Source organism: Rhinolophus sinicus, chromosome 17, assembly GCF_057876585.1.
Source record: "Rhinolophus sinicus isolate RSI-liver-muscle chromosome 17, RSI-T2T, whole genome shotgun sequence".
In the NCBI taxonomy this organism is placed as follows: domain Eukaryota; kingdom Metazoa; phylum Chordata; class Mammalia; order Chiroptera; family Rhinolophidae; genus Rhinolophus; species Rhinolophus sinicus.
Window position 1 is genome coordinate 189387439 of NC_142517.1, and position 15252 is coordinate 189402690.

Below are 15252 nucleotides of genomic sequence, written 5' to 3' on the forward strand. Positions count from 1 at the left end.
AGCTCCTGTCAGGTTCAGCTCACTTGGAAGCATCAGTTATGAAGGGTTCTCAGGTTATTTGCCACAGTACAGGGAGTGACTCTGCCAGAATGGACTTGCCTTTCTTTGCTTCCATCTCCATGACCTCTGGAGAAGAGAAACAGAACAGAAATGTGTTGTGTTTCTAAAGAATGAGAGAAATAAAACCAAGCCTCCTAATGAAGCAAACAAAATGAGGATATGGAATCATTCCTCTCCCAAAGAGATGATGCTCTTTAAAGTTTGACTTTGCTAAAGAAAGAAGTGTGAGTGCTTCCTTTCCATTTTCAAGCTGCAAAATCCTTACATATGAATACACAAAGGAATTCAAACTTAAAAGGAAAATGCTAGAAAGGAACTGAACATTTATTTGAGCTTAGACAAGGCAGTTTAGGCAACTTAAACACAACTCTCGCTTGGTAAGGGGGATTCTGATCAGATACCCCAATTATGATATTATTTTCTCAGACCTAGATTATTTTTGTGAACGTTGTTTCCTTCTAAATTAATCAGTTCTGTTCTTCCAACTACACTTTTAATTTAAATAGAATCCCTGTTGTACTTTGTCTTTCACTAAACCCAAGAGGCCACAGAAATGGGAAGAGAACCAGAAATCAGTCCTCTCTCCATGAGTCACCTCCTCCAGAAATTTCCCCAAAGTGTCAGTGTACACTTTTGGATACCAAAGTAAGCTTATCTCTAAAAGTATGTGGTATTCTCCCTCCCCCCCCCCCCCATCATTACTGTAAATTTCTCCAACTGGTTGGAAAGCAGCCACCAAATACATTTTAGCATTGATACATTTGATGCTCTAAACGTCTTTTCTTTGGCAAAGATTCTACACAGGCATCTATGTATGCCACAGCTCACTCCGATTATTCTGCAGGATGACAGAGACTCTGAAGAGGGGATGAGCACAAAGTCTGACTGCTCATTTGCCTCCTGAACTGCAAACAGCTGTTACCTTGACTTTAGCACAGAATGAATTAATGTGTATTACCCAGAGTGGCTCCTTACATTTTTCCAGAGACAAGTACTTTTGCATCTGTCATTCAATTCAGATGACATTTTTAACGTACATCATCATCACCAAGATAAAATAAGTGAAATAGAAAGACGATGTATTTTTTCTCAATATAAAAATCCATCATTTTATTTCTTTCACTTGCTTGAATAACTATTTTAGTTCTATTCTTTACCTATCTTAATCTTTGCACAGTGAACCTAAAAGGGGGATACTTTTTTTTTGAAGCAATGAATGTGTACACCAATAAATATTAATGACTTCAAGAAAATTAGCACTTTTGTGCCTTAGTTAGCTGAAGTGTTTCTCAATTAGTCTATGATGATGACAGTTGGCTTTGCCAGGAGGGAAAAGAAATCCAATATGATATGCCATCATTCTTGGGAAGTTTAGACAGAAGTCAAACTGAACAAATGCTTTTAGTTATTTTCGATTTAATGAAGAGAAATTCTTGTATTTAACTTTTGTCAGATTACCTTTAGCTCCACAAGCAAGTGGGAAATTTGTTTGAATTATTCTTTCTATTCCTTTAATATAGCAAGCAAGATTTTCCTATATAGATCACTTATTAGAAATTACCTAATTTTCTACTCTAACATCCACATTCTTCCAAGGAAAAGCCTCCCAAAAATAGAAGTATTTCTTCTAATACTATTGCAAGATTAATAAATTTCAGGCATACACACACACACACACACACACGCACACACACACACACACACACACACACACCTGTCAATTATATATCTACATTTTACAAAGTTAAAATTATTCCCTACCTTAGAAGCACTGTATATATTTCATCGGAAAGCTGGCAGTTTCAAGAATTTGTCTCTGAAAACAGGATCATGTTTGTTTTGTTTTGCTATTTAGTAAATTTGGGAAATGGGATACTTTGATTAATCAAATATTATAGTTTGTAGAAATTGACTATGATATATATATATACAGTTTGTTGGTGTGTCATGAATCTTTATTTGTAATAATTTTGGATTAATCTTTCTTAATCTCACCACAATAATCTCTTTATGCCTAAAATAATTCATCTATGTTGAGCTCCCTACTTCTTCCCCTCTGGTATTGTTGCAATCTCTCACCCTGTCAAATAAATTCAAATCCATGACACTGCTTTTAGGACGACCCACTTCACTGTCCTTACCTGTGTCTGAGACTGAGATACCCTCACGACATCTCAGGGTCTTGTGCCAGGGGCCGTATGAGTCCATGTGCAAAGATGTAGAATGAGAATAATTTGATCCAAACAGGCCTCCCCCCCCACCCCCCCAGAAATGGAGTCAGTAAGATGTGATCTGTGTAAACTCCAGGGACAGGCAGGATGCTACTACACAACTCAGAGGAGGCAGCAGGGAGAGATGAGGCTGTCATATCATCTTGGGTAAGTTATTGAACCCTCATCTGATGCTGAGAGTTTGCTTCTTTAAATCATGCTCAGGCTGATGCAGAACAAAACTGTACGTATTTCCATAAAACCTGATGAACTCTTTTATGCAAAATATAAGCTCCAAATATGGGGCTATTATGCAAAGTTATTATTTGCCCCAAATTGCCAGTATCCATAATGACAATAGATGAACATAATATTCGTGAATTATCCTTTAAGCTGCTGAAAGCTTTCATTTCATTTGTGGGTAATATTATTTAGTGTTAGTTTTGAGCAAAAAGTGAACGATGAAAGTGTTTTCAGTCCTTAGATAAAGTATTCTGTTATTACTTCAGAGCTTCAGTTGTTTTATAATATTAACAACTGAACATAGATGTGGCAGGTTTGCACAATTTCAAATTAAACACAGGAAAAGGGGACACTTTAGAAAATTACTCTGCAGATGGAATAGGACGAAGTAATACAACGGCAGGGTCAATGTTGGAAATGAGGAAGCAGCTGCTAAAAATCATTATTAAATGTCTCTGCTCTGAAGAAGAAAAGTTCATCAAAGCAGAAACTGACTTTGGGAAGCAATGCTTTTAGTTACATGCAGTGAGGGCACAACATTTGCTAAGAAGGAGACATGGATCTTTAAATAATTTTTTTTTGTTACGAAGTTGAAATTTTGAAGTTATGTACAATAAAATAAAGCATTCCATGTGTGTTGTATTAGAATTCATAAAGTTTTGTATGTCTGTATACTAATTGCAAATCAGAAAACTAAGCTACTAAAAAAAGAAAGGGTGATGTTTAAAGAGGTTAAGTACAGCAAAAATAAAAGCCAACTTCCATTTAAGTGGAGTTCCCACTACTTTAAACTGCCTTTAGAATCTTTCATGTTTCCCAATACAAAAGAAGCAGTGAAAAAGGGGCAAAGGACTTGAATAAACATTTTTCCAATGAAGATATACAGATGACCAATTACATGAAAAGATGCTTAACATCCGTAATCATCAGGTAAATGCAAATTAAAACTACAATATCACCTCACACCCATCAAGGTGGCTACCTCAAAAAACAGAATAACAAGTGTTGGTGAGGACATAGAGTAATTGGAACTCATGTGCATTGTTGGTGGGAATGTAAAATGGTGCAGCTGCTGTGGAAAACAGTTTGGCATTTCCTCAAAAGAATTAGAAATAGAATTTCCATATGATACAGAAATTCCACTTCTGGATATAAACACAAAAGAATTGAGAGTAGGATCTTGAAGAGATATGTGTGCACCTATATATACAGCAGTATTCTTCACAATAGCTAGAAAGTGGAAGCACCCAAGTATACGGTGATGTATGAATGGGTAATAAAAATGTGATCATATTTAAATCTATCAATATCTATCTATTGTCTATCTATAATGGAATATTATTCAGCCATAAAAAAGGAAGGAAATTCTGATATATGCCACAACATGGATGAAACTTGAGGACATTATGATAAGTGAAGTAAGCCAGTCACAAAAAGACAAATGCGATGTAATTCTACTTACATTAGGTATTCAGAGTAGTCAAAATCATAGAGACAGAAAGTAGAGTGGTGGTTACCAGGAGCTGGGGGCAGGGAAGAAATGGGAAATTAACGTTAATGGGAATGGGAATAGAGTTTTAGATGAAAGAGTTTTGGAAATGGATGGTGGTGATGGTTGCAGAACTTTATAAATGTATTTAATATCACTGAACTATACACTTAAAAATGGTGAAGGTAGTAAATTTTATGTTATGTATAGTTTACCACAGTAAAAAAAAAAAGAAGCAATGAAAGAGATGGCCCAAAACCCCAGTCAAATAAATTTGATGAGGCTCCCTAGAATATTGTGAGTTACTCAGTCTCTTTCTACCATGCGTGTCCCCTTTTGATTTATGTTATTTCAGCAGATGTCCCACTGAGCTGCAAAATAAACAGCATCATTAAACCCATTTATAGATAAGAAACTGAATATATTAGTTAAGTTTTATAGCATATTAGCCCGTCACAAAATCTCAGTGGCTTATAACCAAAAGAAATTTATTTTTTTTTCACTCTGACGTCTGTGTGGGTCCAATGGAATTTGGCTAATTCATCTGGGCTTGGTTCCAGACTGCTTACTGGGCTTAGGTCTTCTCCATGTGTCTCCACACTATCCTCAAACCCAGGACATCTTTTAATGGCAGATGGCAGAAGTACAGGAGAATAAGACCAAAAAAAAAATGCAATGTCTCTGAAGGTCTCAGTTTGAAACTGTCCCAGTGTCACTTCCACCCACATTCTATTGATCAAATCAACACACACTGCCAAGCTCCAAGTATTAGTCATTATTATATCATTGATTCTCCACTTCAAACCTTCCTTTTTATACTCTCCTTTATGATGCTAGATCTAGGATGTTAAAAACCATATTTCTATTTTATCAAGTTTCTCGGCTGTCGTCTATACATTAGAATTATTAGAAGGGTTCTGAAGATTACAGAATGAAAAAGAGACACTCTTTTTCCTGTCTTGCTTTTTGTTCCTGTCACTATTCCCCAGGAAAATTTCTTCACCCTGACAACTGAAGTTGGCTTCAGTTTCTAGTTTCTAAAAATTTCCCCCACATATGACCAGGAACAGTCTCATTAATGTTCCCTGAAAACACCCTCACCAGCTGGGAATCAGCCTTCCTCAGAGGACTGAACTCCCCACAGCGTCCCCTCTCTAATCTCCTAGAGAACCACCAGCAGCTCAGAACACCTTCAAGTCAGGTCTGGGCATCCCCTTCTAGTCCAGACTCTGCAGCAACCCTGCTCCCTGTGTTCCAGTATCTTCTCAACAGGGCTGGGATGGGTGAGGTGAGTCATGTAAGTGCAGGGTTGGACCTTGCCTTCTTTTAAAATTTGGTACTGGGAGAAGTTGCGGGGTGGGAAAGAAGGTGAAGGGGATTAAGAAGTACAAACTGCCAGTTATAAAATGAGTCACAGATGTAACGGAGAGCATAAGGAATGTAGTCAATAACATCCTAATAGCAATGTACTTGGCTTGTCGTGGTGGTCACTTTGTAAGGTAATCACTATATTGCACACCTGAAACTGATACAATATTGTATGTCAACTATAGTTAAAGAGTAAATTTTTAAAATTTTATATTTTCTTTATCGTGGAGTTTTGCGTTAATATTATTAGTATTTATCTTGATTACTGAGTTTTTTGGCCCCACCCTGTTTCAGGTACTGAAAACAAACTCAACTGATGCCTATCAGGTTATTATATTTAGTTTTCTGAATATACAAACATTTGCTATTGCATTGCACTAAACTAAAAAGATTTCATTAAAAGTGAATCATATTTGTATTCTTGAAACTGATTCATCTTCATCATGGTACATTCTAGTTGCAAAATACTGCTGAGGGCTATCTCTTCATATTTCATTTAGATTTGCTGCCACCGCATTTATAAATATGATTCTCCTGTAGAGTTCTGTGTTTATGCTAAATTTTCAGATTTGAGTGTCTGTGATATTCTAGCTTTATAAAACATTAGGAGATTTCTTTTTCTTTCTACCACTTAAATGTCTAAATTGTATGGATATAACTTGTTCCTTGAAAGCTTAGGAAAATTTATCTTTGAAACAATTTGGGGCTTTAGCTTTTTTTTGGTAGGCGAAGGTTAGTCAACTGATTTTCTTTTCTCTTTTTTAAAAATTAAATTTAGTGGGGCAACATTAATTAATAACATTATACGAGTTTCAAGTGTACAATTCTATAACACATCATCTGTATATTGTGTTGTGTGCTCACCACCCAAAGTCTAGTCTCCTTCTGTCACCATATGTTTGACCCCTTTATCCTCTCCCCACTGCCTGTCACTTATGGTAACCACTAAACTATTGTCTGTGTCTATGAGTTTTTGTTTCCTTGTCTATGAGTTTTATTTCTTTGTTCATTTGTTACTTTCTGTTTTATATTCCACATATGAGTGAAATCTTATGGTTCTTGTCCTTTTCCATCTGACACTTCACTTAGCATGATACTCTCCAGATCCATCCATGTTGCCACAAATGGCAATATTTCATCTTTTTTTTTTTTTTTTTTTTTTTTTTTTTAGATTTTATTGGGGAAGGGGAACAGGACTTTATTGGGGAACAGTGTGTTCTTCAGGACTTTTTTCCAAGTCAAGTTGTTGCCCTTTCAATCTTAGTTGTGGAGGGTTCTGTTCAGCTTCAAGTTGTTGTCCTTTCAGTCTTAGTTGTGGAGGGCGCAGCTCAGCTCCAGGTCCAGTTGCCATTGCTAGTTGCAGGGGGCACAGCCCACCATCCCTTGCGGGAGTCGAGCCGGCAACCTTGTGGTTGAGAGGACACGCTCCAACCAACTGAGCCATCCGGGAGCTCAGAGGCAGCTCAGCTCAAGGTGCCGTGTTCAATTTTAGTTGCAGGGGGCGCTGCCCACCATCCCTTCCGGGACTCGAGGAATTGAACTGGCAACCTTGTGGTTGAGAGCCCACTGGCCCATGTGGGAATCGAACCGGCAGCCTTCGGAGTTAGGAGCACGGAGCTCCGACCGCCTGAGCCACCGGGCCGGCCCCTATTTCATCGTTTTTAATGACTGTTTAGTATTTTATTGTATGTATGTACCACACTTTCTTCATCCAATCATCTATTGAAGGACACTTTAGTTGTTTCCATGTCTTGGCTGTCATGAATATTGCTGCAAGGAACATAGGGGTACATGTACCTTTACGAACAAATGTTTTCAAATTTTTGGGGTAGACACCCAGAAGAGAGATTGCTGGGTCATATGGTAACTTTACTCTTAATTTTTAAGTTATATTACTACTGATTCTTAGAAATAATTTTTTATTATCCAAAATAGTGAAATTCATTTATATTGTAATTTGCATGGTACTTTTATTATTTGTTTTATACATATTCCCTGTATATGTGGTTATTTCCCATTAATTATTTTTCATTTTGTATGCTTGTGCTTTCACTATTTTGACTTCATAAGTCTAGCTAGTGATCATTGTATTTCGCTACTTTATTCTTTTTGTTTCCAGAAACAAAATGCTAGTTTTATGGGTCTATTCTAGTTCTTTTACAATTTTAATGTTATCTTTATGCAGCCTTTATAATTTGTTTTCACTTTACATAGGTTTATTTTGTTTTCTTCTTAAATTTTTGCGATTAATAGTTAATTCATATTTTTTCATTTCTCAATTAAAGGTTCTAAACTACCAGTTATAATTAGTTTTTAGTATATATCCTAGAAATTCTGCACTCTTTTTCTTCTTGACCCCAATGTTCAGGATTGTTTTATAAATTCTAGTTTGCTTCAAGTGATTCTTAAAATATTTTAATCATTTTATTACACTGGTGTCTGCAAATACAATTTGTCATAGCTTTACCTTTTGAATTCAGTTACTTTTCTTCTTTTGACCCAGCATACAATCATTTACCCCCCCCCTAAATCCTCCATGGATCCTTCAAAAGAAAGTATATTCTTTGTATTCAGTACAGATTAGCCAGAATAATCATATCAGATTTTCTAAAATCTCCATAAATCTTCCCTACTTGACCTGGTATAGGCTAATAAGGGAGAATATACTACCATTTTTGAACATTCTTTTTCTTTTATCCACTGATATCTCTGACTGGTACATTGTCATGGTGTATTGCTTTTTTAAAAAATCATTTTCAATGACTCTTTTTTATTTTATTTTACTGATTTAACATTTTTTCTCTTGAGTTCAAACTTTACCTGACATTCCCATGGTGCTTTGGTCTTTGTTTTCCTGAGCATTTACCTAGCATATTTTTGCACTCTTTAACTTCCATCCTTCTGAGGTGGAAATTAGGCAGCACGCAGTTAAGTTAATCTTATGACTCACTCCTTTTAAAAATACTGACATTTGCTTTCTTCTTCTTTGTTTCTTTGTGTCTACAATCTCACCCCTCATCTCATTCTGTTATTTAATTATCTGTGATTTTTTCCCCCCACAGATTTTGTGTCTCTTATGTTCATGGGAAACTTCCCGCTTATTGCATAGGGTACAGTTTTTTGTTTTTTGTGTGCTTTTTTTAGAGTGGATTCTGAATCTTATTTTTGTGTTATATTCCTATCACCTCTTTCTCAGAATTCAGCCAGGGTTGTATGTAATCATAATTGATAGGTTTGGTTCCAGCTATATTTTCTCCCCCGTAAGTTTGTTTAAAGTTATTTATCAGAATTTGTTGTTTCTGTTCTGGGATCTAGCTAATCCCCATGGAGTTGCTCACAGATTTTGAAGGGACTCTCAAATTTGGGTGAGGCATTAATTCGTGACAAAAACCACAAACACTTAGTGTAAATTCTGCCTTTACCTCACACTTCACCAGCCTGCTTCTGGAAGTCATCTTCACCTTTGCTCCCAGGTGCACGAGAGAAAACCTAGACCTAACATGTTCTACGAGGTCTGACTATTAAGTTTGCGAACTTCTTGCAATGATGTTGCTGATATTTTTTTGATATCAGAGGGATTATTCATTGTGAATTTGTACCAACTGGACAAACAGTTAACCAAGTTTACTATTTGGAAGTGTTGAAAATGCTGTGTGAAAAAGTTAGATGACCTGAGCTTTTTGCCAACAATTCATGGCTCTTGCATCACGACAATGCACCAGCTCACAGGGCAATGTCTGTGAGGGAGTTTTTAGCCAGTAAACAAGTAACCGTATTGGAACACCCTCCCTACTCACCTGATCTGGCCCCCAGTGACTTCTTTCTTCACTCAAAGATGAAGGAAATATTGAAAGAAAGACATTTTGATGACATTCAGGACCTCAAGGGTAATACGACGACAGCTCTGATGGCCATTCCAGAAAGAGTTCCAAAATTGCTTTGAAGGGTGGACTAGGCATTGGCATCGGTGCATAGCTTCCCAAGGGGAGTACTTCGAAGGTGACTGTAGTGATATTCAGCAATGAGGTATGTAGTGCTTTTTCTAGGATGAGTTTTTGAACTTAATTGTCTGAACTCGTATATCCACAGCATTAGCAATCGGAAGGTCATTATCTCTCCTGTGCTTTTCTTCCTAGGTTAGATGTTTTAGGTGGCTATTTCTCTTTCCATCATGATCAATCACAGTGACAGTTGGATCATTCATTGTTGGAGACTGTTCTCCCTGTGTCATTATTCTCTCTCTCATACCGCTTAGAAGCAGGTACAAATAAGATGGTGAGCCCTGGAAGGTTTTCCTGTTCTTGGTGAAACACTTCTAACTCATCACGCCATAGAGGCTTTCCCCCAAGGCTGCCCACTCATTCCTTTCGGTCCACTTATTTCATCTAGGGACTCTCATGAGATTTGTTTTCTTTTTCCATTAATTACTTCCTTTTCTCCTTCTTGGCAGACAGACATTTTTTTGCCATTTGCCTTTCTTCTTCCTGTTACCTAGAACTCAGATGTGAGGTCTGGAAGAATAACAACTATGTCGAGACCAACCAACCAAAAGAATTGCAGAGATGTTGGTCATAATATCCATGAAGTGCTGAATGAAAGCCTACATATGGGATGCCCTACTATGGGATCCTACCAGATCCCTGAGCTCCATGTGCTTCTGGGAACCACCCGGTCCCTCCACTTATACTCCTCCATCAGCAGAGGTATAGTGGAGTCCAGAGTTGGTGGAAAGGGACTCACAACCTGCAGGCTGGTTCACTTTTCATTCACAAACACTAATCTCAAGTGGGTCCTTAGTGCCACCCAGGAATCAGACTACATTTTCTTCTCCTATGAATGATTATTTCAAACCTTCTCTTCTCTTCTCTTCTCATTCCTTCAGCACCTCTACCCCCTCTCCCATGATGAACTAATTTCCTTTCTTACCAAGGAAATGGAAACAAGTAGACTTGCACGAACTCCCACTGTTACATTTCCCACCTTCCTGCATCTGTATAGAGATCCTGCCTTCTCTCCTGTTACAGTAGATTGATTTAAATGATAATTCAACCCATCTTGTTCAGAGCTGAGCTTCTTAAAGTCTTCCACCTCTACCAATCATTTCTGAGGATCCTTGCAGGCACCTGAGCTTTCTGAGTGCCTCAGATAGTCATCAGACTCTTTCCTCGGTTCCACCACTTTCTGTTAGTAGAGTAGTACTGGTGTGACTGCCAGCAATACAATGCCTAAGAGAGTTTTTAATGAAAATCCACTTCCTTTTCATTCACAGCATCTTTGCTCTCCACTGGATCCAGACATAAGTCCCAGACATGAGTTAATTCCTAGTGCCATAGCCAGGCATGACTTTCATAACAGCTTCTCCTCTCTCACTGATAAAGTCAGTCTTCTTCCTGAGCCAGCTACTTCCTCCCTATGGATGAGTTATTTCCAAGGCTACTCCTCACCCCTTATCCCCCATACAAACAATGTTGTCTAGACTTCTCTGTCAGTTGACTCAGCAAACACAGATATATATGAATCAAATTCAAACTGATTAAATTTTATTTTACCCTCCTACACATTGTAAAGAAAATTCTTTTATGAGTAACTTTTCTACTTTCAAACAACGGTGTTGCTGCAGTGCCTGTAAGTGGATGTACTGTCTACAAAATCACTCTTCTTTCTCCCCCAAAGACATGGAACCATGTTGATACTTGGTTATTATTTTCTTAATAGGGTAATGCCAACATCAAATAAAAGGCAAAATGATAACTTTTCCTTCAAGTTCAGAAAAGAGAGCAATAAACAGTAGCATTGTACCCACCCTCCCTAATGAGCTGATTGTTTTTTCACTCCAGGGAAGGGGTGCTTTTATATACTGAGACTACTGATTTGTAGTGATCAAGCCCCACATAGAAAATATGAACATAATAGAAATCTTATCACCACATTTCAATTACCCACAAACCATTTTCTTCTCTGCCTGTTCCTCTCTATTTTTCTCTTCTTAACAAGCATATTCAGTCATGCCTTCCTAAAAGTGATTTTTTTCCAAATTGGCTCCCCGGAGGCTGCAGAAGGAAGGGAGAAGTGGGAAGAGGGTTCTTGTCTGCTTAACATTGCCACTTAATGCCATGTAAATTGGGTGATGGTGTGTAGGACCAGATTCTGCCCTGCCTATCTAGCTGAGGGCCCCCTGCCATTTTAAGGAAAAGTCATCAGAGGCAGAAGCAATGGGGAAGCAGAGAAGGTAAGTTTATTACAAAAGTTTTTCTCACAGCCTTAATGAGACAATTTGTGCAGGTGTCATTTATTTTTTGCTATTATATTCTTTCCATTAAAAGAAGTTGTCTACCTTCTTTTTCTACTATTCATAAGGGAGTAGCTTTCAACTTTAAAACACCTAATACCCTATAGATATTCCCCGTATAAAGCAGTGTTAGTATTTGTGAAACCATAATTATTTGGGGTTAAAAGTAGATACATTGCATGATCCCTGACTTACATTATTCTTAGTTTCTAATGCATGCTTTTGTACATAGTGTGTATGCTGGTTTTTATCTCTAAGGGTGATGTCACTCATAGATGGTGAGGGAAAGTTGTTTTGCATTTTTCACCCCAGTGGTGATGAAAGGGTTACCCTGGGCATTCAGATTCTTTAACTAAGAACTTCGATTTAAAGAAAATATTTTATCCATTTATATTTAAGTTAACTGAACAAGTTATTATCAACACCATGAAAATATATGGGGAGCAAATTTAAAAGTTACTTTTAACTTTAGAAGTTTTCTGTTTTGCTTTTCATTTTCATTCATCTTTTTTTTTTGGTAAACCTAAATTAGAAAAGGAAAGATCCTGGACATAGATATTTAAGAGAGGTGAGAATTCTTACCCACCTTGTACAGCTAGGTCATATTATGCGTGTTATTATACATGGTGGATAAGGCTGTGGAATGACCATTGTCATTTCTGTAAGCTTAATGTTTGTGTCCTCCCAAAATTTGCATGTTGAAATCTAATCCCCAATGTGATGGTATTTGGAGGTGGGGCCTTCGGTAGGTGATTAGGTCCTGAAAACAGTCCTCATACGGAATTAATTCCCACAGAGATCGCAGAGAATTCCCTTGCCTCTTCTACCATGTGAAGACACAGTGAGAAGGTGCCATCTATGAACCAAGAATCAGCAGGCACCGAATCTTTGGCACCTTGATCTTGAACTTCCCAGCCTCCAGAACTGTAAGCAATAAATTTGTGTTGTAAATAAGCCGCGTAAGCTATGGTATTCTGTTACAGCAGCCTGAACAGATTAGGATAGCCATATTACAGTAGCATTTCTTTGATGCTACTAAATTTTTTTATAATTATTCATTTTGTGTCAGTGTTTTCAGAAAGAAGCTTTCTTTTAGTGTTTTATACAATACGCTATGACCTAATGACATTTAACCCAAGAACACAAGATATGAGCAAACACTTCATTAATTAAGATATATGAATGGTAAATGAGCATATGAGAAGATGCTCAACATCATCAGTCATTAGGGAAATACACATTGAAACCCCAACGACATCATCACTATGCATTTATTAGAGTGACTAAAATGTAAAAACACTAACCAGGCCTAATGTACATAGGTGAGGAGGTGAAACAACAGGAGTTTTTGTGTACTGCTGGTGGATATGTAATATGGCACAACTATTTTGGAAAACAGTTTAGCAGTTTCTTAAAAAATTAAACATACATCCACCATATTATTCAACTGTTTCATTCCTAGATATTTAGCTAAATAAATGAAAGCACATATGCATTCAAAGACTTGCACATGAAAGATCGTAGCTGATTTATTCAGTTTAGTCAAAACCTGGAAATCACCCAAATGCCCAAAACAAGAAAGATTAATCAAATTATGGTATACACATAAAATGGAACACTACTCAACAAGAAAAAGGAATAAAATATCGATACATACAACAACATGAATAGATCTTAAAATAATTATGTGAGAAATAATTATGCTGGGTAAAACAAGCCAAAAAAGGAGTACTTACTGTGTTTTCCATTTATCTAACATTATAGAAAATTAAGACTAATCTATAGTGAAACAAATAGGATGCCTGGGGATTGGCAGGAGAATGGAAGTGATAGGCAGGGATCCTAAAGAGGTGTGAGGGAAATTCTGGGAGTGCTAGATATTGATTATGCTTATGTCAAATATATGCTTATGTCAAAACTTACCACTGAGCATTCAATATATGAGTGTACTGCACGCCAATTATACTTCAATACAAATTAATAGCATTCAACATCTATGACATCTGTTTTCACAGAAAGTGTTTGTTTGGATGAGATTAGGAAACAGGAGGTTAATATGACAGATCATGGGCTTTGTGTAAGGAATGCCCATTTTCAACATTGGCATAAGCAACCAAAGAATAAACTACAAACTGAGACAAAGTATAAAATAGACAAAGCATAAATAGATTAAAATTCTGATAAATAATTAGTTAATTATTATGCAGTTACATCAACCACATGTAATTTGTTATTATACTCTCTAAACAGCTTCGTGTCATATGCAGATAGATCACGATAATTCACATGAATCATGCTAGGAACATTCCTTTTGCAAAGATGTTATTGCCTCATTTTTAGGTGAACTTGCTTTCCAATTGTGTGAGTATAAGATAAGGACCAGATGATCAGGCTATTGGTAATAAACAGGCTCATAACAGTTTTGATCAAAGCAGCTTTAACTATAACCAGTGTATATGAAGGCTAGAAAAAAATATGAGGGCTGGGAGCCCTTCCAATTGTTTTGTAAGCACCTAATTCTTCTTCTTATTAAATCTCTGCCTATTGAAACATTTAGAGAGGGGGCTCTTTTTCTGACTAAATTCTGACTGCTACAGAGGAAATGCCCTGCCCTTGACCACAGGAGCCAGTAGAGCAGCACCTTCCTGCGGCTTTTCCCAAGGGAGATAAGGCTTTCTTCTATAGCTTGGCTACCTGCTGGCAGGGGAAGCTGAAAGGGGGTTATGATTGATTGGAGACGGCAGTGAAGATGTGTCCAGTGGCAGAAGCATCAAAGTCCTGTGATGGCTGTGATGTCCAGACTGAACTAGTCCTGATAACAGAGATTCACTTTGTTAGTTAATCCTTCTGAAATGTTTAGGTTTTGACTTGTTTTTCATACTTATTCTGTCAAATGTGTAAGTCCTCTATAGCTTTCTAAATAAAATTATCTTTTTTAATTTTAGCTAGAACACCAAAATCCTAACTGATACAACCTAAGATACAGTAGATATCTCACACTATAAAAATCATCTGTAATGATGGAATTCAGACACTAGCCTTTAGTGAGAAGTAGCACAGCTGGGGAAGCAAGAAATAAAAGGAGGCTGACTTGCTAAATTTACAGGGTGTCCTTACTTCTTAAAATTACATCACTTGAATGATGGTGTTTTATCTTCTGTATATGAGAGAAAGAGGCTGTTGTCAACACACTAAAGCCATAATGTTGGTATTTGTTCATATCCTAGAGAGCTGGAAACTATCAAATTTAAGGCATTAAAACTACAGTTTGGTATATGAGACTGTTTTAAAGCATTATTAGTAAACCTAATGTTTGGTAACAGTAAGAATTCTAGCAATTGGCTTATTGCAAAATAAGGTTGTCAAAGATGTGATTATGCATTGCTAAGTGAAATACTATGGTGTTTAGCATCTATTTTAAAACATTTTTTATTCTAATCTAGTAGTTTTCAATAAATGTTTTGCTTAGATTTTTTTCATTCAGGACACAGCTACTTGTAAATGATAAAAGAGACAGTTATCAGATATTTTTTTGAAAATTTTAATTAAATGGCAGTAATCTTTTTCTATTCTTGGACATATGTAGATCAATT

The 15252-nt window shown here is 36.9% G+C and overlaps 1 long non-coding RNA gene across 1 annotated transcript in view; it reads left to right on the plus strand.

Moving 5' to 3' along the window:
- The window catches only part of LOC109445101 (uncharacterized), a 220119-nt gene that overhangs the window by 77496 nt on the left and 127371 nt on the right, over window positions 1–15252 (plus strand). Inside the window, exon 3 of the long non-coding RNA XR_016019633.1 lies at window positions 12456–12585. This is a non-coding gene — a long non-coding RNA (uncharacterized LOC109445101). The remainder of the gene's footprint in view (window positions 1–12455; window positions 12586–15252) is intronic.